The sequence below is a fragment of the Ailuropoda melanoleuca genome, chromosome 4 (genome assembly GCF_002007445.2).
Source record: "Ailuropoda melanoleuca isolate Jingjing chromosome 4, ASM200744v2, whole genome shotgun sequence".
Lineage (NCBI taxonomy): Eukaryota > Metazoa > Chordata > Mammalia > Carnivora > Ursidae > Ailuropoda > Ailuropoda melanoleuca.
This window is the reverse complement of record NC_048221.1, coordinates 96,880,352-96,902,372: the sequence shown is the minus strand read 5'-3', so window position 1 is coordinate 96,902,372 and position 22,021 is coordinate 96,880,352. Positions and strand designations below refer to the sequence as shown.

Genomic DNA, 22,021 nt, shown 5'->3' with positions numbered 1-22,021 from the left:
GGGGAGTGATCCAGAAGAGACTTAGAGGTGCTTCTGAGGGGCTGACACTATTATATTTCTTGAGCTCTGTAGTAGTAGCATGAGGGCTTAAAAATCATTCATAATACCAGATAATTTTGTTCATCCACTTTTTCTGGAATGTATGCCTCATATTTTTTAACTGTAAATTAAATGCTATTCAAAGGATTTTGCTTTTATGAGCTCTCAGGAAACTGCTCCCATTGGGATAACCCCAAGAGTTCCTTCATAAGAAATTACCTTTTGAGGTGTGGAGCTTTGCCTAGAATGATATTATTCATAAGTTTTTACCTTTAAGTAAGCCAAAGTGTGGATGGACCTCACTGCCTTCTCATGCTTACTTGACCTCATGCATTTTGCCTTGCTGACTCCTCTACTTTAGCCCACCTGGAATTTTCCTAGCTGGTCTAGGAGTGTATGGGACAAATGCTGTCCCTGGAAGGAGTGGCAAGCATTGAGTAGCGCATAAGGCCCAGACAGTCTCCACAGCCCCCACCCCTTGCTGCTATATTCATAAGCATGTACCTCAGGGCTACAAAATGCTACAGGTAGACTTGGCCAATTTCCTGGAAAGTCATTTAAAACTTTATTTTGCATTTTTAAATATGAGTCAATTATGAAGTATACTGAAAATTTCTATAATTTCTGTAATCGCCTGTTTGCCTATCATTCATAAAAGGCTCTAACATTTCAATGAATATTCTTTTAGCTCTTACTCCCTCTCTAGAGAAATGCTATTCTTAGTTTCTTTTGAAGTATCTTACATACATACAGGTCAACACAAATATAGATGGTTTCCCTCTCTGTAACACAAAATGAAGGTTTTTATGCATATCATCCTGTATCCTATTTTTTAAATTTAATATATCTTAGAGATATTTCCATATCAGTTCATGAAGAGCTTCTCTATTCTTTTTCTCAGCTGCACAGTACTCCGGGCTACAAATGTACAATGTTATTTAACCAATTACTTTTGGTGGACTTTGGTTTATCTCCAGCCTTTTGCTATTACAGATTGCAGCCATGGATAACCTATTCACGTATATCATGCAAGACTATCTATAGCAAAAAAATGCCAAAAATGGAATTGCTGAGTCAAAGATATATAACATATTAATTTTGATATTTGCCCTCCATATGGGATGGAACTAATTTACAATATCACTAGCAGTGTATGAGAGTCCCTGTTTCTCTATAGCCTTCCCAACGGAGTATTATATTGTCAGGCTTTTAGATTTTTGCCCATTATAGTTAAAATTTGCATTTCTCTTTTTACAAGTAGGGTTGATTATCTTTTCATAATAGGAGTAATTTGTATATACATCTTATTTTCTACTTATTTCATTTACTGTATCATAAATGATTTCCTATGTCATTAAACATGTCTCTACAACCTGCTATGAATATATTCATATACACATGTGTTTATATGTGTGCATAAATAATAATTTTGGGGGCACTTGGGTGGCTCGGTCAGTTGAGTATCTGACTCTTGATTTCATCTCAGGTCATGGTCCCAGGATCGTGAGATCCAGTCCCATGTCAGTCTCCAAGCTCAGCGGGAAGTCTGCTTGAGATTCTTTCCCTCTCCCTCTGCTCCTACACTCTCTTTCTCAAGTAAATAAATAGATGTTTTAAAAAAAAATTAATGATAATTTTGTTAACTAATCTGCTCTTTGAAAATTGATTACTCCAGTGGGTTCTTTCAGCTGACCTAAGATAAAACACCAAGCTTTAAAACAAGCTGCTTCTAGCTACATCCCTAGATCCTTGTGGGGACTGCTTCAGTGCCCTCTGCCATCCCCTCTTATGTTTACAGTAGTTATAGAAAATATCCTAATGTTGTAACATTCATGAAAGTGAAGATGTGGGCTCATTATTAATGCAGTAATATCATCATCTGTAATTGAGTGCTGCCACAATTTGCAAGCCGGTGCCTTGGCTGTGGCTGTTCTGGTGAACTGTGACACTGCCCAGGAAGTCCTATGAAGGGGGAGTGGATTGTAAGAAATCAGTGTAAAAAGGAAACATTTGGCTTTGAAAAATACACCGACCTCCCTGTTCTACTAAAATGAGGAGGAATGTGCCATAGCTTTCAAAGTTATTCAGAGCCAAGCCCACTCTGGAGGATGCTGTACAGGCGGTCAGGTTGCAGTGGTCCCAGAAGGTTCCAGGACAATGCCCCTGAGGACAAGTAAGATGAATGAGCCAACATTTCTTTATCAGAGGGCCCACCACCAAGACCAAGAAAAAGTCTGTAATGAGGATGAAAAATGAGAAAGACACCCAAATGAATGAGATTTACATAGTGGGGGGATTTCAGTTTTTTTGAATCATTTATTAATATTGGTCATCTATCATTTTCTATTAATTAAACTTCTGTGTCCCTAACTTTGCAGTAGAACTGTAGAAATGACATGCCTATTTTGAATTCCAAATATTACCAATAGTACTGGGAAAGGATGCTATGCCAGAAAACAGCATCATTCGTGACTTTAAGTACCTGGAAATTTTGTGGACATGAACATGAATGTGTATATATTAACTGTAATATAATTCTCTATAATTACCAGTTGTAACAAAGACTATAAAAATATGTGTTGTTACTTTTTTGCAGCATTTTGCCTTTTATATGTTACAGCCCAGCATCAGAAACTAGCTGAAATTTTTGTATTTATACATATCTTTTCTTTCATTAATAATAATGAAAATTGAAAATCAACTAATTGACAGAGTATGAGGGGGAAAAGGGAATATCAGAAAATGTACCTGGAGCATTACTTCTCAAATTTTCCACCTTCTTATTTTACAAATAAACGAAAGAAAAGAAATGTGGATCCTTTGCCAAGCTGCCCCAGGCCTTGGCCAAAGGGGTGTCAGCATATTTGTGTTTCTAAGACTGATTGTTTATGCTAGATGTTATGATTAATCTCCTCCCCTGACACCTGCTACATTTACAGATACAGCCCAGGGCCCCTGGTATTGTCTCGGCTGTTGATGAAAAGCAGTTAAGCCAAGAATGAAAAGTACATGGACACTTCAGGGAAAGATGGTTGCATAAAAACAGTCCCTTAACCTTGACTCCCAGAAAGAAATTAGAGTGAACAGAGTAAAGAAGGAGGAGGAGGAAACTTAAAAAGAAAAAAGCCTACATTAATATAGAAACTAGGAAGGTTGCCATACAGATGCCAGAAATTTCACTCCATTTCTGGTAGATACTGTGCAGATAGAGCCAAAGAAGATGCAGCCACCACCAAGGACTATCATGGGCAAGACATAAAATTGCAGCCCCTGATTTGGAGGGGAAAGTGTAAGCCTGAGAAAGATAGGACCCTGTGGTTTGAGATTCGTTTGGGCTGCCACGATCAGCTTCCAGAGGCAGCTCCTCTTTGGGCACAAGGCTCCACCAGGCTAGACAGCGTAATTGACAGTAAGATAAAAATGGATGATTTCCTACAAAACTGCAAATATCAAATTGACACAGCTTGAGGGGAGAGGAATAGAAATACTGTTCAAGAACTACATTTATAAGAGGCACTGGGACCAAAATTTGTGCAGAGAATTCTTTCGAATACCCTATAAGCTCTTCAAGAGTTCAAAACCATATGGAGTACTTGCTAAGTTATTACACACACTTGGCACAACATAATTGTAAAAAGCTAACAAAGAGAATCCCAAAAACAAACCTTCAGGCCAATTCCATTTACAAACATATATGCAAACATCCTAATTAAAAGTCACCAAAAAAAATCAAAATGATATTAAAATAACAATGGTTTGTTTTTGAGCATGACGTTTTCCAGCAAATAAGGTTAGTAAGTTATCAGGAAATCTGTTATATTTCATTTATTTAATTGGTCAAAGGAAAACATATCTTTGTTTCAATAAATGTCAAAATAAATTTGTTAAAATATAATATCTATTAAAGAAAAAAGTAGTTTTTATCAGCAATAATCTTTGAGAAAATAAATGTATAACAGGTCTCCTTTACAGCAGAAACAAAATTAAAGCACTTTGAATATTTAAGAAATAGGAGTTACATGAAGAAAATTAAAACATTATGCTATTTTAGACTTTACTGGATGGCATAAGAGAATATTTGAGAAATACATTTCTCCTGATTCAAACACTGGGCAGTATCTAAGGACATATAAGAAACAGTCTCCTTTCTATCTCTTTTTTCCTATTCGTATACCAGTATTCATAACAGCATGATTCACAGTAGTCAAAAGGTGGAAACACCCTTCTATCTTTATATAATTCCCTAAAGCTATCAGTTCTCCACAAACTTCCCACAAGTATGTTTACGTAAGTGATAAAGCAAGTCATTCAAAAAGAATAAATGGATAAAAATAGTTCAAGAAAAGATTGAATAAGAAGAATTAATTTTGATATCAGAAAAATAATGAAAAACAATGATAAGAAGTGACTTGCTCTTCCAGATATGAAAATATCGTTTCTGGGGATAGAATTAATCAATAAAGAAATGGAACAGAAATCACACCCGTACACACACACAGAAATCCAGGACTATAAAATGTTGTGTTTGGTATATGCTACAGATGGCATGTGAAATCTGTAAGGATTATTCCGTAAATTTGGAGGGAAACCTGATCAACCAAAATTTTGTAGAATTCTCTAACTCAAATGATTTTATAGGCAACTGCATACACCACCACTGCCTGCAACTTGGAAAGTCACAATGTATATTAGCATACTGAAGCCTCTGAGAGGCTTTCCATTCAAAAATGTTTTAAATTTATTTTTGTAAGAAATATATTCATGTGGTTTAAAACAACAGTTAGTGTAAAAGGGTAATCAGGAAATGATTTCTCCCTCTAGCCACTATTCTTACTTTCTTGTGAGCTTTCTAAGGTTTCTTTATGCTTATCTTAAAAAGTTTGTGTATATGATCTTACTGTTTTCTTTGTTACACAAAATAGATAATGCAGCCTATTCTTGCTTTTTCCATTAACAATTTATCTCAGATGTCCTTTCTCACGATATGGATCAAGCATTCTCATTTTTTACAGCTGCATAGTATTCCCCCTTATGGAAAAACATCATCTATCTATCTGGTATGATTTTGATGTATATTTAAACTGTTCCCACTGTGTAGCACTTCAAATTATACTGCAATGAATAGGCTCCCCCTGACTAAGTATTGCAGTAAAGAAACCTGACAGTTTTGCTTGAACCTTATGTTTCCCAAGCTTATTTGATCATAAAATCCTTCTTTTGATTAATCCCATTAACATCCCACAGAACTATTGTCCATAAAACATATTCTGGGGAAACTCTAGGCTAATCAAAAAGCTATATTCCTTTCTCACAACTTAAGACCAATATAAATTCCATGTTATTTGGGTTGGAGAATAGACTTTCCTAACACCAAAGGCAAATCCAAAATGAAAGAAGTTGCTGGTTTGAATACAGATATAAAGATATAGATATATTTATTAAATTCTGTATATCATAGAAACTCCATGAAAATACAATGTATGAGATAAACCATCAATATAATTAACATAGAGAAGCTCTAAATAATCAACAACAGTAAGGGGGTTTTTTGATTAAAAAAAAAACTAACAGTACATTAAAGAATATGAAAAACTGTATTCCACTAAGGGATACGATTTTCTCTTTATTTGATTGGCCAAGGTTAAACTTAGTGAAAATGCTATTAACAAGGTTATGGGGAAGATGGACACTGTCTTCAGGAAGATAGTTTGATAATATTAATCAAGATTTTTAAATATACATTTGATTGTTTCTTAAATTCCACATATGAGTGAAATCATATGGTATTTGTCGGTCTCTGACTTATTTCACTTTGCATTATACTCTCTACCTCCATCCCTATTGTTGCAAATGGCAAGATTTCATTCTTTTTTATGGCTGAATAACATTCATTGTATATATACTTACATATACCACATCTTCTTTATCCATTCATCAATCGATGGACACTTGGGAGCAAAGGGAAAAACAGAGAGGGAGAGATTGAGAGAGAAAGAGAGAGAGAGAGAGAGAGAAACCAAGAAACAGATTCTTAACTATAGAGAACAAACTGTGAGTTACTTAGAGGGGCAGGAGTAGGGGATGGGTTAAACAGATGATGGGAATCAAGGAGTACACTTATTGTGATGAGCAGGGGATGATGTATGAGATTGTGGAATCACCGTATTGTACACCTGAAACTAATATAACACTGTAGGTTAACTAACTAGAATTAAAATTAAAACTTTAAAAAATTAAATACACACTTGATTTGGATCACCAATTATATACTCTTAGAAAATCAGGAGGGCAAGAATGTATTTGCAAGATATTGATATCAGCATGATTTATAAGTTTGTAAATTAGAAACAAATGCCCAATCATAGAGGACTGAATAATAAATCATTAATAAATCATCCACACAAAGAAAAACTATGCAGCCATTAAAAATAATATTGTACCAATGTTAATTAACATGAAAATATATTCATAATATTCTGATCAGTAAATAAAATGGGTTTCAAAGTAATATATATAGTATAGTACCATTTCTGTGATTTTTGTAAAATGTGTACATGCATTTATAGGTTAGATTACAGCATTTACAGGAAAGATACACAGCAAAGTTTAATGCTCAATTTTTTTATTATCTTGGAGGTAGAGCTATGGATCATTTAAATTTTTGTTTTTGCTTATCTGAATTTTAAGTTTCTTCAAACTAAATACAAGTTATTACCTACACTGCATTATAAGATTCAGGAATGGGGAATTTTTAAGGCATGCACTTATAGAATAAAAATATTATCACTTGAAAAAATCACTTGTGTAACTAAAAATGAAAAAAAATGAATATTTTAGCACCTAAAAAAATGGTTTGGCTAATTATATAGTTATTACACCAGAATCATTTTCTTCTAAATTCTTCAGACATTGTTGTGTGGTCTCCTGGTATGTAGTTTTGCAAAGAAATCTGACGCCATCTGATTTTTTTCCATTTTAGAATATCTGTTTTCTGCCTGCATACGTTTAAGATTTTTCTTTATGCAAAAAAACACACCAGAAAAAAATAGATATATTTAGAGGTTTGTATTGTATTTACCTATCATTGCTGAGAGCTTCCAATCTTAAGTCAAAGCTGAAGTTCAGAAATATTTTCTTGATTAAAATTTTTTAAATTACCTACTCACTGCTCTGCTCAACTTTTCAGAGTTAATGTTATGCATAAATTGCTAGCAATCTTTATGTCCCTTACTATTTTACTAATCTTGGTCATTTCTTTCATCTTTTTTTCTGGTGAATGTATTCTCAGGCATTTCTGATGAAACTGTGAGATCAAGAGATTATCTGCCCTTCACTGCTTCTGTTGCATTTTTGAATTTTTTCTTTTAGTTCCAGTATAGTTAACATATAGTGTTACATTAGTTTCAGATGTGCAATATACGGATTCAACAATTCTATACATTACTCAGTGCTCATCATAATAAAAGTACTCTCAATCCCCATCACCTATTTTACTCATCTCCTCACCCACCTCCCCTCCAGTAACCATCAGCTTGTTCACTAGAGTTAAGAGTCTTTTTTGGTTTGTCTCCTTTTTTTTTCTTTGTCCATTTGTTTTGTTTCTTAAATTCCATATATGAGTGAAATCGTGAAATCATATGGTATTTGTCTTTCTATGACCTATTTATTTCACTTACCGTTATACTCTCTAACTCCATCCACGTTGTTGCAAATGACAAGATTTCATTCTTTTATACGGCTCAGTAATATTTCACCATATATATATCTCACCTCTTCCTTATCCATTGGTCTATAGATGGACACTTTGTCTGCTTCCATATTTTGGCTATTGTAAATAGTGTTGCAATAAACATAGGGATACATCTATATCTTTTTGAATTAGTGTTTTTGTATTCTTCAGGTAAATGCCTAGCAGTGGAATTACTGGATCATATGATAATTCTATTTTTAATTTTTTGAGGAACCTCCATATTGTTTTCCACAGTGGCTGCACCAGTTTGCATCCCCATCAACAGTGCATGAGGATTCCTTTTTCTCCACATCCTCACCAACATTTGTTGTTTCTTGTTCTTTTGATTCTAGCCATTATGACAGGTGTCAGGTGACCTCTCATTGTGGTTTTGATTTGCATTTCCCTGATGGTGAGTCATATTGAGCTTCTTTCCATGTGTCTGTTGGCCATCTGCATGTCTTCCTTGGAGAAATGTCTGTTTGTGTCTTCTGCCCATTTTTAAATTGGATTATTTGTTTTCTTGATATTGAGTTGTGTAAGTTCCTTATATATTTTGGATACTAACCCTTTATCAAAGATGTCATTTGAATACTAACCCCTATCAGATATGTCAGTTATCTTCTCCCATTCAGTAGGTTTTCTTTTAGTTTTGTTGACTGTTCCTCTGCTGCGCAGAAGCTTTTTATTTTGATGTAGTCCCAATAGTTTATTTTTGCTTTTGTTTCCCTTGCCTCAGGACACATATCTAGAAAAATGTTACTATAGCCAATATCAGAGAAATTTCTGCCTGTGCTCTCTTCTAGGATTTTCATGGTTTCAAGTCTCACCTTTAGGTCTTTAATCCATTTAGAGTTTATTTTTGTGGATGGTGTAAGAAAGTGGTCCAGTCTCATTCTTTTGCATGTATCTAGCCAGTGTTTCCAACACCACTTATTGAAGAAACTGTCTTTTTCCCACTGCATATTCTTGTGTCTTTGAAGATTAATTGGTCATGTAATCATGGGTTTATTTCCGGGCTCTCTATTCTGTTCCGTCGATCTATGTGTCTATTTTTGTGCCAGTACCATACTGTTTTGATTACCACAACTTTGTAATATATCCTGAAATCTGGGATTGTGATACCCCCAGGTTTGTTCCTTTTTCAAAATTGCTTTGGCTATTTGGAGTTTTTTGTGGCTCCATACAAATTTTAGGATTATTTGTTCCAGTTCTGTGAAAAATGCTGCTGATTTTTTCATAGAGATTGCATTAGATCTGTAGATTGCTTTGGGCAGTATAAACATTTTAACAATATTTGTTCTTCCTATCCGTGAGCATGGAAAATCTTTCCATTTGTATGTGTCATCTTCAATTTCTTTCATCAGTGTTTTATAGTTTTCAGAGTATAGGTCTTTCACCTCTTTGCTTAGTTTATTCCTAAGTATTTTATTATTTTGGTGCAATTATAAATGGGATTGTTTTCTTAATTTCTCTTTCTGCTACTTCATTATAGTGTATAGAAAAAGCAATGGATTTCTGTACATTGATTTTGTATCTTACGACCTTACTGAATTCATTTATCAGTTCTAGTAGTTTTTGGTGGAGTCTTTAGGGTTTTCTATATGTAGTGTTGTCATCTGCAATAGTGAAAGTTTGACTTCTTCCTTACCAGTTTGAATGCCTTTTATTTCTTTTTCTTGTCTGATTGCTGTGACTAGGACTTCTAGCACTATGTTGAATAAAAGTGGTGAGAGTAGACATCCTTGTCTTGTTCCTGACCTTAGGGGGAAAACTCTTAGTTTTTCACTATTGAGTGTGATGTTAGCTATAGGTTTTTCATATATGACCTTTACAATGTTGAGGTATGTTCTCCCAAACCTACTTTGTTGAGGACTTTTATCATGAATGAAGGTTGTACTTTGTCAAATGCTTTTTCTGTATCTATTGAGATGGTCATATGGTTTTTATCCTTTCTCTTGTTGATATGATGTACCACATTGATTGATTTATGAATACTGAACCACCTTTGCATCCCAGGAATAAATCCCACTTGATCATGGTGAACAATTTTTTTGATGTATTGTTGGATTCAGTTTGCTAATATTTTTTTGATGATTCTTGCATTTATGTTCATCAGAGATATTGGCATGTATTTTTCTTTTTTTGTAGTGTCTTTATTTGGTTTTGGTATCAGGGAATGCATAGAATGAATTTGGAAGCTTTCCTTACTCTTCTAATTTTTGAAATAGTTTGAGAAGCTTAGGTATTAACTCTTCTTTAAATGTTGGTAGAATTTGCTGGTGAAGCCATCTGGTCCTGGTCTTTTGTTTTTTGGGAGTTTTTGATTACTGATGTAATTTTATTACTGGTAATCAGTCTGTTCAAATTTTCTATTTCTTCCTGGTTCAGTTTTGGGAGGTTATATGTTTCCAGGAACTTATCTATTTCTTCTAGGTTGTCTGATTTCTTGGCATATAATTTTTTATAACATTCTCTTATAATCCTTGGTAATTCTGTATGTTGGTTTTTATTTCTCCTCTTTCATTTCTGATTTTGTTTATTTGAGCTCTCTCTCTCTCTTTTTTGTTTTTCTTGGTGAGTCTAGCTAAGGGTTTATCAATTTTATTGATCTTTTCAAAGAACCAGCTCCTGGTTTCATTGATCTGTTCTTTTTTTATTCTTTCTTTCTTTCTTTCTTTCTTTCTTTCTTTCTTTTTTTTTTTTTGTTTCTATTTCATTTATTTCTGCTCTAATCTTTATTATTTCCTTCCGTCTATGCTGGTTTGGGGTTTTATTTGTTCTTTTTCTAGCTCCTTTAAGTATAAAGTTAGGTTGTTTATTTGATATTTTTTCTTGCTTCTTGAGGTAGGCCCACTGTGCTATAAACTTCCTTCTTAGAACAGCTTTTGCTACATGCCAAAGATTTTGGACCATTGTATTTTCATTTGCATTTGTCTCCATGCATTTTTTTATTTTCTCTTTGATTTTTTGGTTGACCTATTCATTGTTTAGTAGTATGCTATTTAACTTCCATGTATTTCCAGATTTCCTTGTGTTCTTTACCAGATTTTTTCTTGTGGTTGATTTCCAGTTTCATAGCATTGTGTTTGAAAAAGATGCACAGTATGACTTCATTCTTTTTGAAATTGTTCACACTTGTTTGTGGCCTAATATATGATCTATTCTGGAGAATGTTCCATGTGTACTTGAAAGGAACGTGTATTCTGCTGTTTCAGGATGGAATGTTCTGAATATATATGTTAAAGCCAACTGGCCCAGTGTGTCATTTAAAGGCACTATTTCCTTGATGATTTTCTGTTTGGATGATTTTAGAGTCCCCTGCTATTATTGCATTATTATCAATTACTTCCTTTATGTTTGTTATTAGCTGCTTTATGTATTTAGGTGCTCCATAATGGGTGCATAAATACTTACAATTGTTATATCTTCTTGTTGAATTCCCTTTGTGGTTATATAGTGCCCCTTTTTGTCTCTTGTTAAAGTCTTTGTTTTAAAGTCTATTTTGTTCAATATAATATTGGTACCTAGGCTTTCTTTTCACCTCCATTTGCATGATAAATGCTTTTCCATCCCTTCGCTTTCAATCTGCACGTGTCTTTCGGTTTGTAATGAGTCTCTGGTAGGCAGCATATAAATGGGCCTTGCATTTTTATCTATTCCATCACCCTATGTCTTTTGATTGGAGTGTTTAGTTCATTTACATTCAAAGTAATTCTTGATAGGTGTGTAATTATTGCCATACTGTTACTTTTCTATAGTTGTTTTTGTAGTTCTTCTGTGTTCCTTTTCTTGCTCTCCTCTCTTACTGTTAGCTGGCTTTCTTTAGTGATATACTTGGTCTCCTTTCTCTTTATTTTTTGCATATCTATTACTGATTTTTGATTTGTGATTACCATTAGGTTTGTATATAACAGCTTATGCATATACTAGTCTATATTAAGTTGTTAGTCACTTAAGTTTGAACCTATTACTCCTCCCCCACATTTTAGGTATATGGTGTCATACTTTATATCTCTTTATTCTGTGAATCCCTTGACTGGTTTTTATAGATATACTTAATTTGACTGCTTTTGTGCTTCCTACTTTTCTTACTCCTACCTAAGGTCTTTCCTTTCCACTCAGAGAGTCCCCTTTAACATTTCTTGTAAGGCTGGTTTAGTGCTCATGAATTCCTTTAAGTTTTGTTTGGGAAACTCTTTATCTTTCCTTCTATTCTGAATGATAGCCTTGCTGGATAGAGTGTTTTGGGTTGCAGGGGTTTTTTCTTTCAGCATTTTGAGTATATCATGCCACTTCCTTCTGGCCTGTAAAGTTTACCTGCTGAAAAATCAGCTGATAGCCTTATGGGGTGTTCCTTGTACATAACTCTTTTCTTTTATCTTGATACTTTTAAAATTATCTCTTTATCATTACTTTTTGTCACTTTAATTACTATGTGTCTTGATGTGGACCTCCTTGGGTTGATTTTGTTGGGGGATCTCTGTGCCTCCTGGATCTGGATTTCTGTTTCCTTCCTCAGATTTGGGAAGTTTTCAACTATTATCTGTTCAAATAAATTTTCTGCCCCCTTTTCTCTCTCCTCTCCTGTGGGATCCCTATAATGCTAATGCTATTATGCTTGATGGTATTGCTGAGTTCCTTAAGTCTATTTTCATTTTTTATTATTATTTTTTCTTCTTCTGTTCAGCTCGATTGTTTTCCATGACTCTGTCTTCCAGGTTGCTGATCTGTTCTTCTGCTTCCTCTAGTCTATTATTTATTCCATCTAGTTTATTTTTAATTTCAGTTATTGAGCGTATCATCTCTTATTGGATCTTTTTTATGTTCTCTATCTCTTTATTGAGGGCCTTACTGAGGTCTTCCATTCTTTTTTCAAGTCCAATGAGTATCTTTTTGAGCATTACTTTAAATTCTCTATCAGGCATATTAATTATCTCCATTTCATTTAGGTCTCTTTGCTGTGATTTTGTCCTGCTCTTTCTTTCATTTGGGTGTATTCCTCTGTCTCCTCATTTTGTCTAACTCTCTGTGTCTGTTTGTTGTTGTTGTTGTTTTTAAGATTTTATTAATTTACCAGAGAGAGAGAGAGAACGAGAGAGAGAGAACAAGCAGGGGGAGCAGCAGGCAGAGGGAGAGAGAGAAGCAGGCTCTCCACTGAGCAGAGAGCCCAACATAGGGCTTAATCCTAGAACCCTGGGATCATGACCTGAGCCAAAGGCAAATGATTAACCAACTGAGTCACCCAGGCACCCCTCTGTGTCTGTTTCTATGTGTTAGGAAAGTCAACTACATCTTCTGCTTTTAAAAGTAATGACCTTATGAAGAAGAGGACCTGTAGTGCTCTGCAGTGCAATGTCCCCTGTTCAACTGAACCTGGCACTTCAGAGATGTCTCCTATGTGCATTGCATATGCCCTACTATTGTGGCTGAGCTGCTTTTGTCTTCAGTCCAGTCATCTGCAATGGCTCTCTTTGTCTGTTGTGGGCAGGATTTGATCCCTGTGTTGTTTGTGGGCCAGTCTGAGGCCGCTTTGGGCTTTGAGTCAGACCAGACATTTGCCAGAGATACAGCAGCACTGAACTTCAGTGTGCTTTCCCTGTGTTGTACCCTGAGAAGCTTTTACTGGTGGGTGGGACCTGCAGTCAGACCAGACACCTGCCCCAGCCCACTGCTAAGGCTGGAGTTGGCCTGGTATGTATGGTTTTCTTCCCCTCCCCCTGGGGCAGGAGTCACTTTGGAGTTTGTTAGCCCCTGTCAGGACTCCTTGCACACTACCAGGCTAGTGGCACCATTTTGGATGGGCTCTGGCAAAGGGCATATTAGAGGGGGCAGGGCACACTATTAGCAAACCAGGTGGAGAGTGTTGGCACTGTGCTGGTTCCTGCAGGTGTCTTGTATCTAGGCTGGGGGTGGGGGGTGAGGGGAGGGAAACTGTGACCACTAGCTCTTTTGTTCTTGGAGAAGTCTCCCAATGCACACACTGAGATTAGCAAACAAATCTCCCTCCTGTATACCCCAGGTGTTTTTCAAACTGCTGCTTCTATGCTTGTATCCCCATGGGGCTGTTTGTTGTGCTTTCTCTAATGGCGGGGATTTAGTTTCCTATCACCCTCCTGGGTCTCCCAGAGCCAAGCCCTGTGATTTCTAAAGTTCCAGGCGTTAAGCCTTGCTGATTATAAGAATTCATAAAATCATGCCCCTCTGGTTGCAACACCAAATGTTATGGGGATTTGTCTTCCCAGTGTGGATCCCCTGTGCCTGGGGTGCTTGGTGTGGGAGTCTCCTCCTCTGTCCTCTTCACATCTACAGGCTCCCTCCCTCCTGCAGACAGTCCTACAGGTCCATTTGGCTCCTGACCACATCTCTGCCCTTCCCACCCTCTTTGATGTGGCCTCTTCTCTACAGTTAGCTGTGGAGAGTATGTTCTCCCAGTCTTCTGGTCATTTTCTGGGTTATTTACCCTAGTGTGGATGATATCTAGTTGTATCAATGGGGCAAGGTGAGCTTAGGATCCTCCTACCCAGCCATCTTCCCCAGATATTGCATTTTTAATTCTATAATCATGTTTTTCTTTGAAAGAAGTATTTCCTGCCCTTTTCATGAGTGAAACAGCCTCTGAAATCTTGTTTCAAAAATAAGGGATTACAGGTTTCCCCTGCTATCCAAAAGTAGAGCGTTTCTCTGAAATCCTTTGTAAACTGGAATGGCATAAAGCAAAGAAGCCATTACCATTAATTTACATGGAAAATTTTTTGAGCATCCCCAGACCCAAAAATAACCCCTCTTAGAGTTTTCTGATACCTTAGGACACATCTTGCTAACTGATGCACAGAATAGATTGAGATAAAGCATACGTGCTCAAAGACAAATTTCTAAGTTATGGAGACCCGATGCTCAGATGCTGAATGTAGTTCCTAGGGAGGGAGCTTGGCACGCCTGCTCTTGCTGCTCAGAGTGGGTACTGCTGTATATCAGCTCACTGCAAAACAAGCATAGAAGCTATTTTTGCCTTTTGCCTTTTTTCATAAAAGTGAACATCCTCTTCAAATTTCTTTCAGTTACTGAAAATAGGTACCGATGTAGGGCTTTTATAACAGCAGGAGATACCTATACCTCAACTTTCCACCTATTCTTGAAGCAAAATCTTTCACAAAGAGGTTTTTTCTTCTCTACTAGATTGGTTCCCATTGTCAGCTCTATCAACTATCAAATCATTTTCTCTTTTTGCTTATCCTTAGAAAGTGCGGCCCAGTGTGGGAGTTAAGATGGATTTAGAGTTGTATGGATCCCTCCTCAATCTTTCAATGACAGATGAGAGGAGAAGGAAGTATAGGTTTGCTATGATTTTTCTCTTCCCTGCTCCCTCTCCACTGTAGGGGGCACCCCAGAGATACTCAGACCCCAGCCCCCTTCTCTAGTCGTCAGGGTTCATGGCCCCAGCTGTTCAAATCCTTGGGAAGCTGGGCACTGGCCCCTGAGCTGGCAGTTTCTTACCCTGAGGCCTACTGTGCATTCTAGAACTGAAAGCAGGCCCCAAGTCTAGTCTAACTCATTCCCTCAAGCCCTTCCTCAGCTTTACCTTGCAGTCTTCCGCACTGGGGCAGTTTCCTGACACTTGTTTTCCCATGTGGGTCATTCTCCCTCTATCTGGCTGCACCCTCCCTCTGTCAGGTCTCAGGGACTCAGCAACTTGAAAAACTTTGCCCTGTCCAGTGGGTGACATCCTGCCCTCATTTCCACAGCTGAAATGGGTTATGACATTTCTTTGGCAATTTCAGGGACTTTTCCAGAAGGAGAAGTAATTAACTATATTGGGCTTAAACTAAAGTATTACATCCAAATTTTGAAATGACTCTCTTTATATTTTTCAACTAGTAGCTTAGCAAAGTAATTTGTTTTTATGAGCATATCTTTTATCTTTACTGATTTGTTTAAGCTGATTTTTTTCCTGAGTGTAAACATATCATGGGTAAATAATACTTTTTTTCTCCATCTTTCTAGTGGCTACATCTCTTATTTCTGCTTCATGTTGTATTGTAATGACCAGAACTTTTACAGCATTAAATAATAAGGACTTTGTTAACTTTCTTACTTTTCTGAGAATGCCTCCAGAACTTCACTATTAAGTAGGGTTTGGGTTATTGGTTTCACAATTAAGTTTAATATTGGGAATTTTGTTGAGAAGATTGTTTGACAATATTCATACATTGTATTATTTTAAGAAGCATCCTTTTATTCCTAGTTTAGTGAAGAGTTTTATCAAAATATATCAGCTCATGTTGAGAAAAGTATTTTTTAATGTACCCTATGGATACAAATCCCAGAATCCCACCCAGGACATGGCATTACATTTAGTCATCGTGTCTCCTTAGGGTCCTCTTGGTTGTGACAATTTCTCAGACTTCCCTTGTTTTTGATGACTTTGTCAGTTTAGAGGCATACTGGCCAGGTATTTTATAGAGTCCATCAACTGGGATTTGTCTTGGGTTTTTCTCATGATTAAACCAGGACTGTTTGTTTAGGGGAGGAAGACCACAGAGTTAAAGTGCCATTCTCATCACATCACATCAAGGGTACATGCTATCAACATGAGTCATCATTGCTGATGTTAATCTTGATCACTTGGCTTGAGGTAGTGTTTGTCAGGTTTCCTTACTCTAAACTACCTTTTTTCCCCTGGCCATACTGTACTTGGAAGGAGCTTACAGTGTGCATCCTACACTTAAGAAGTGGAGAGCTGTGCTCCCCATCCTAGAGGGCAGAGGATCTACATAAATTATTTGGAATTCTTCTGCACTCGAGATTTGTCTCTTCTCCCCCTTTTATTTATTTATTTAATCATTTATTAATATCAGTATGGACTTGTGAATATTTATTTTGTACTTAAGGTTATAATGCCTTTGGGTTGCTTTATTTAGTTCATTGCTTAAACTGTTCCAACTTTGGCCATTGGGAGCTCTTTTAGTTGGTTCTTGCATCCCTTTAGCATGTCTCATTGTGACACAACCCATACATTATTGTGACTTGGAGTTTTATTCATTTTGTTTTATTTTTAATTTTTATTTTTATTGTGTTGTGTTGTGTTTTGAGCACTTTCATACTTTGTGGCGCTATAAGATGCTCCAGGCTCATCCCATATACTTCCTGCCCCAATCCTACAATCAGCCATTGGAGAATGGTATTAGAAACCAAGATCTGGGCTCTAGATGTGTTATTGTTATTTTTAAGTGACTAAACAAACACTAAAATTTTTTCAGCTTTTATTTCTTGTGTTGTAACTATTGATAAGTAGAATCCACATGAACAAAAGCTCTTTGGGATGCTCAGTAATTTTTATGACTGTAAAAAGGTCCAAAGACCAAAGAAGTTGAGAACAACTGATATAGACCTGCCTCCTTGAAAGTGTTTTCTGTTCTATTTTACAATTATGGTTTATAAACAGATTTACAGTCACCTCTGTATACTTTTGTTTTATTAATTATCACCAGTTTATGAGCTCGAGGGCTTCCTGATTTTGAATTCTCATCATTTTGATTCATTGTCCTGGGACATGTCTTTTGATAGTTCCTTTGTGGAAAAGAGTACTTTCCTGCATGTTTGAAAATACTTTTCTCTTCTATATACATACAAATAGCAGCTTGATTGGGTATATATTGGTGGAATATCCTGTGCCTTTTTAAGTTTTGCAAAGGTTGCTCTTTTGTTGTTTGAAGTCAAAATGGTTTCTTTTTTTGGGGCTAGCCTGAAATGTATTCCAAGACACTTAGAGATTATATATTAATCTAGGAAATCCAAACAGATTGAAATATTATGTTTGCCCATAATAGAATTTTCACTGTCAAGTTTTTGGCCAAGATATATTTTAAATATAAAAAAAATTAACTTTATTATAATTACTACTCTTTTGGCTTAACAGAAACTGATTTTGCATACTGTATCAATTAGCACCTGCTGAGTAACAAACCATTCCAAAACTTAGTGATTTAAAGTAGCAACTATTCATGTAGGTCATGATTTTGTGAATTAGTTGCCTGATCTGGTTTGTGTCAACTTAGTTGAACTCTGTGGGACTCTCTCCTATGTCTTCAGTCAGCTGTGGGTCATCCGGCTGCTGGATAACCTAGGAACCCTTACTCACATATCTGGCACTTAGAAGATTGCCAGCCAAGGTGACAGGAGTGACTGAACAATGAGCTTCTCATCATCCAGCAGGAATACTCAGGCTTCTTCACATGGTAGCTGGATTCCAAAAGCAGCAAGAGAGGACAAGCCCCATTGCACTAGTGCTTCTCAAGTCTCTTCTTGCCCTGCATTCGCTAACATGCTGTTGCCCAAACCATATGGCAGAAAATATGTTCACGTCTTTAAGTTGCTGAAGACAGTGTGGCATTTATTTCTTAGGTTAAGTTCCAGAATTAAGACGATGATTTACCCAACATGGGTCAAGAGCTCCCTCCCAAAGTAATCCACGATAGGACCACCGTTCACCAGCTATGTGACTTTGGGGAACTTGCTTATCCGTATTTCTGAGCCTCACTTTTGTCATCTGAAAACTGGAGATAATGATAGTACTTAACATCGTGAGTTACTGGAGGATTAGATGACATAGTAGTGCATGTAAAGCCTTTAACACCATGTCTGGTACATGGTATTCATCCAATAAATGCAGATGGCCCCTAATTCTTAAGTTGTTTTATGTAATTATTATTACAAATATGATAGATCTTACAGCTCCATTGCTGGGAAGACTTGTGAGAAAAAGATACAGCATGTTTATTCCTTCATTTCTGTCATTCTGATGTCTTTCATTCTGAACATCTTTTTTTTTTAGTAGCTAGGATCTCTTGTAATCTCACTTCTATTCCTATTATATATCACACCTTTATTTTCACCCTGTTTTTCTTTTTCTAAGTTATTCTTAGAGAATAATCAAGTTGTCCTCTGCCTAATTCAATTTTCTGCCTTGTCCAATATGTTATTTATTGTTCTTTTTTTTTTTAATTCACCAACCATGATTTTCATCATGGTTGGCTGGATTTAGATGCTGGAACTCATTTAATGGAAGTTTCCTTTTGTTTCTTAAAAACAACATCTTATTATTTCTGAGTACATAAATTAGCGATTTCACCACTGTTCTTTTTTCTTGTAGTTGTCTATTCCAAGGAACACATTCATATTGCTAAGGATGTTTAGTGAATTGGGGGTTGCATCTCTGAATCACAAAATTACTTCATAGTTCCCATAAATGTCCTTTTTTTGATTTATTCTTCTTGAAAGAGAAGAACTATGGTTATTTAGTGTGGTTTATCATTTCATTCATTCACTTAGCCTATATTTATGAACACTTACTTTATGGCAGGTACTATGCTGGAAATATAACAATGGCCAAGATTCATTCCCCACCCTCCATGTTTTTAGAGCGTACTGGGCAATCAGAGAGGTAATGGATATACCTCATGTAAAGACAGTGGTGGGTGGTAGGTGTTACAGGATAAAAAGTCTACAGTGCCAGGAGACCACAAAGAAGGGTGTCTTTAACCCGGGATCATGAAATGCTCAACAGACCAAGTAAGTAATTTGCTAAGTCCTGGAGGTTGAGTCTGACAAACAGCATGTGATGGGGATGGGTTGGGGGTGGGGGTATGCAGGGTTCAGTGGAAGAAAGAATTCCGGGTCTAGACAATAGCATATTGTAAAAAAGAGATCATATGTTATGCCTAAGAAACTGAATTTTAAAAATGATAATTGCTAACATTCATTAAGCACCTTTGGTGTTCTGGGCTCTCTGCCAAGAATTTCACATGCCTCATCTCATTTCATCCTCACAACAGCTCATTAAGGTAGGTAAAATATCCAAGATTTGCCAGGTAGTGAGTGGCATAACCAGAATTTGAACTAAGGAATTCTAGCTGTGGGGCTCACTCATTAGCTATTACATGTCATCCTGCATCTCTGGAGAAATTCGGTGTATTTGAGTGAAGTGTTTGAGGGGGGGAGCTGGCAGGATGGGGAATAAGTGAAGAAACAGTAGGCTAGAGATCACGTAAACCCATTGAGGAGTTTAGACTTTACCCTGACAACAGTGGAGAGTAAATGCTGGAACCAGAAAGCCTGAAGCAAGAGGTGGTTATGAGGCACCATGTGACATGCATCCCAGTGGACATATGAGTCCAGCTCATGAGTGAGGTCTGAGGTAGAGACATACAAATGTGAGCCATGAGCTCATAGATGGATCTAAACCTTTGGGCCAGATAAGTCACCTGGGGAGAGCTAATCAGAGAAGACGGTCTGGACAAAGGTCCAAGAAAGTCAGTAAAATAAAAGAGCTCAGCCAAAGGGACTGTGAATCAGTGGCCAGCAGGAAGCAANAACATACAAATGTGAGCCATGAGCTCATAGATGGATCTAAACCTTTGGGCCAGATAAGTCACCTGGGGAGAAGCTAATCAGAAGGTCCAAGAAAGTCAGTAAAATAAAAGAGCTCAGCCAAAGGGACTGTGAATCAGTGGCCAGCAGGAAGCAAAAGAAGTAGTGGTGTAGAGTCATGGAATGATGAAATGAAAGGGCCCTGGGAATTGAAAATCAAGTCAGTCTGGCTCTGCTAACCTCTCTCAGTGTTAGCATCTGGAGCAGCAGCAAGGAATATGAGTGTTTGTCTAGGGATGAGATGCTGTCTCATATAACACAGGGTGGAAAGGGTAAGGGAATTGGCAGCAGCTGCAAAGGAGTGATTATATTGATGGACAAGGAAGGAAGTAGTGCCTGAAGAGGCTGAGGGATAGGAAGAAAGTGGCAGGATTGGTTGATGTGAATTCCCATTGAGACAGAATTGTGACAGTGGAGGTACTCTGGCAGGTGAGCCAGGAGGGTGGACATGGTATGCATGAAGGGGATGTTTGAAATCCACATCCCAAAAGTGCTGCACAGTTTAGGTGTGACCAGGAAGCAGATAATTGAGACTGAGGAGACAGATGAGGAGTCTAGATCTGAGATGCCAGAGTGCTGGGCAGTCTTCCTCAGGAGAAAGAAGTCACCATGATAAGACAGAGGCCAGATGGAGGAGAAAGCTTCCAGCCAGAGCCAAAGTCCTTAGTGATGAGGGAAGGATAACCTGGAGGCTCAAGGGTGACAGCAATGAAGGAGAGAAGTTTGTGGCTGGTGGACAGAGGGGGAAGTGGTCTGGAAATGGTGACGAGGAGCAGAAGGACCCTCACCCCACCTCCTGGTTCTGAGGAGAATAAATGTGAGAATGAGAAGAAAAACAACAGAATTACAGAGAACACATGTTCTCAGGGGCCAGCCAGGGTTCTAGTAATGCTGTAAGTGAAGGAACATTCCTAAATCTTCAAGAATAGATGGGAGTTTACTTGCTACAAAGAAGAAGTTCAAAGGCAGAGCAGGAGAGTTCAAGAGGAAAGTGAGAGAGACTAGATTAGCTAATGGGATGAACCCAGAGGTATGGAGATGAGAGAGAGTCAACTCATAGAGGGACCTTGATGGTTGGCAGCAAGTTTGATGGAGATGTGGGTTTCAGGCAAAATGCCTGGGAATCTCTGAGCAGATGAGGGTCACTCAGTTCAGACCCTGTGATCCCCAAGTTTGGCCAATATGAAGGCAGCTGTTCCTAGAGGTTTCCCTTCATCTTACTCACAGGGCGGCTGCTCTCTTGGCTTCCCCAAAAGTATCTCTGGAAGATTGAAGGGTGTTTATTATAGTAAACAAGATCATTTTTTACCACAAATCAAAAACAACCTTAATGTCCCATGATATGTACTGGCTTGCTCAGGCATTGGAATATTAAGCAGCTACTAAAATATTTAGGACAAATTTGTAATAACATGGAGTAATGCTATCTTGTGGTAGATATAAAAAAGAAACAAAACTGCAGGATGATGACAACTATGCAAAACTAAACATTGGAAGCGATCTATGCATAGGTTTCTTTCTTTTTTGAAAATAGAATATGTCAAATTATATATATTTCTTTGGAAAATAAAGCTCCTAGCACTTTTTTCTCTCTGCAATCTGCCTTGCATTTCAATGATTTTCAAATTTTCTATGCTTTGTTTACTACTTAGTTAACGGACTATGTGACATATTCAGTGGCGTGCTGGAGCCAGCTTCCAACTGTACACATCTCTTCCTGATCCCTTGTTCAGTGACATCATGGTGTGGCTTGAAATTGGCCATAGCAAATGTATTTACACCATGGAATGCTGCTGGTTAGGGATTTTTCTTTACAGAGAGCTA

The 22,021-nt window shown here is 37.2% G+C and overlaps 1 protein-coding gene across 1 annotated transcript in view; it reads left to right on the top strand.

The window, feature by feature from the left end:
• TACR1 (tachykinin receptor 1) overlaps window positions 1–22,021 on the top strand; it is a 141,734-nt gene that overhangs the window by 75,537 nt on the left and 44,176 nt on the right. The gene's annotated exons all lie outside the window — the stretch shown is intronic.